Here is a 2,597-nt window from a genome sequence, read left to right as displayed (position 1 = left end):
ATATCCTCCCTCTTAAATCTCCCTCTATTTTTACTTGTATCTCTGTCAAATTTGATATATTTTTACCCCAAGCTTCCTCTTCCTCCCCTTTCTCTTTCTCTATTCCTCCCTTCCTCTCAGAAACCTAAAAAGCTGGCTGTTCCCACCTTTTGCCAACTTTCACAATTTGCAGAGTGTGAGGTAGAAACTTAGGAGTCTTTTAATCTGTACTTTTCTTTTTCTTTCTCTTGATTTTTGGAGGGCAATTGGGGTTAAGTGACTTGCCCAAGATCACAAGGCTAGTTTTTGTGTTAAGTGTCTGAGGTCGGATTTGAACTGAGGTCCTCCTGACTCCAGGACTGGTGCTCTATTCACTGTGCCACCTAGCCGCCCCTGTACTTTTTTTTTTTTATTATTAGTGATTTGGAACATTCTTTCATATGATTGTGAAGAGTATACAAGTCTTCTTTTGAGAACTATTTATTTATATCCTTTAACCTCCTATATATTGAGGAATGGCTTTTGGTCTTCATATTTCTACTAGTTTTCTATATAACTTGGGTACGAAACTATTATCCAACAAATATGACCATTTTTTTCCAGTTGACTGGTTGCATTCTTATTCTAGATGTGTTAATTTTGTTTATGTGCAAGCACAAAGGTTGTAATATGATAAAAATTATCTTTTGTACTGTAATTACCTCTATCTTTTGCTTGGTTAGGAATTTATCTACTGTGAAAGGATATGAATGGTTTCTCTTCTAATTTTTTATGGTATAATCTTTAAAATTCAGGTTGTTATCCAGCTTTAATTGATTATGGAACATACTATAAGATGTTGGTTTAATTTCTGCCAGATTTCTTCCTGATTTTTTCAGTAGTTATTACCAAATAAAGAGTTCTTTCCAAAGTAATTTATGTTTTTGTGTTTTTGAAACATAAGATTTTTGAGTTATATTATTTTTGTTTCTCCTTTGTCTAGTCTACTGATAATCTATTGACCTACTTTTCTATTTTTTTAAGTCAGTACGAAGTAGCTTTGATGTTGCTTTATAATATAGTTTGAGGTCTGAAGTATGATCACTCCTTCATTCCTATCTTTTTTTATTAGTCCATTGATAGTCTAAGAGATTTTATTCCCCTTCAAATCTTGTTGCAATTTTTTTGGAGTTCTTTAAAATATATCTTTGGTAGTTTGGGATAGGATTAAAACCAAATATTAACTTTGACAGTATAGTCATTTGTATTGTATTGGAATAGATTAGTCTTTAGCAATGAATATACCTCCAACGTATCTTTATTTCTTTAATGAGCATTTCATAACTGAATCTATACAAGTATTGGGTATGCTTCAGCAGTTTGTCTCCCACGTATTTTATGCATTTTATAGTCATTTGGAATTGGATTTCTCTTTCTATCATTGTTATGTAGAAATACTGTTGATTTTTGTGAGTTTATTTTACAATCTGCCATTTTGCTGATATCATTAATTATCTCAGTGACTTTTCTGTTTCCCTAGGATTTTCTAAGTAAACCATCATGCCATCAGCAAATAAGGGATAGTTTTATTTCTTCTCCTTTCTTTATTCCTTTAACTTATTTATCTTGTTTTATTGCTGTTCCTAGCATTTCTTGGACTATATTTAAAAAAAGCAGAGAAAATGGCCTTCCTTGCTTGACTATTGTATTTGTTGTAAAAGCTTCTAGTATATTCCTGAATGATATTTGCTTTTGACTTGAGAGGTATTTAAAAAAAATGACATTAAAATCTCCCCATCCCTTTACTTTGTAGGGGTTTTGTCATCAATGAACACAGAACTTTATCAAAGTCTTTTTCTACATCCATTGAGATAACCATGTGATTTGGGATGTTACTGCTTTTAATATAATTATTGTTTTCTTAATATTGAATCATCCTTGCATCCCTGGTATAAATTTGGCTTGGACATAATAGATGATTTCTTGAATGCATTGCTGTAATATGTTCCACAGGATTTTACTTAAATGTTTTGAACTGGTATTCAATAATAGTATTGGTCCATATTTCTAGCCTTTTGCTTTATCCTTCTCTGGTTTAGGTAATAGAATTGTATTTGTCTCATAAAAGGAGTTTGATAGTGATTTCTTTCTCAGTTTTTAAGATTAATTTGTGTAGTATTGTTATTAATTGCTGTTTAATAGTTTCTTAGAACTATCTGTGGAATAACTCATAAATTTGTGTGTCATCTTTGCACAGGGGCCATGCTAATCTTTTCTGTATCATTCCATGTTCAAGAAATACTCGGCTGAAGTGAGCACAATCATGTGTTTTTTCATCTTGTTGCTTTTTACTTCTCTCCTGCTTGATTTTACTCCACTCATTTTTTTTAATTCCACATCTGTTCCTTTCTTTTGCTTCTTGGGAGAAACTTTTCTAAATATAGATTGATTTCCCCCCCTCCCCCCAATCTGCTAATTGAATTTAAAAAAAATCTGCTGTGAGAACTATGAATTTTTATATATTTTCATTCCTAATTTCTTCTCTTTTTTGAAACCAATTTTAGAATTTTCTGTTATTTCCATGTTCTCTTGGAATTCCTTAGGATACTATGTTTCATTAGGAATCATTTTGCCTTCTC

General features: G+C 31.6%; 1 non-coding gene across 1 annotated transcript; it reads right to left on the bottom strand.

Annotated features, from left to right (window-relative positions):
* Positions 1 to 2,170: 2,170 nt before the first annotated feature.
* On the bottom strand, positions 2,171 to 2,275 carry LOC138169674 (U6 spliceosomal RNA). The gene has a single exon (XR_011170427.1). It is a non-coding gene; the product is annotated as a U6 spliceosomal RNA (small nuclear RNA).
* Between the last annotated feature and the right edge of the window lie 322 nt (positions 2,276 to 2,597).

The sequence above is a fragment of the Petaurus breviceps genome, unplaced genomic scaffold, assembly GCF_028583685.1.
Source record: "Petaurus breviceps papuanus isolate PSGF00001 unplaced genomic scaffold, PetGlider_PUasm1.0 37, whole genome shotgun sequence".
NCBI classification, from domain to species: domain Eukaryota; kingdom Metazoa; phylum Chordata; class Mammalia; order Diprotodontia; family Petauridae; genus Petaurus; species Petaurus breviceps.
The sequence above is the reverse complement of the archived record's forward strand: the minus strand, read 5'-3'. Positions and strand labels throughout refer to the sequence as shown.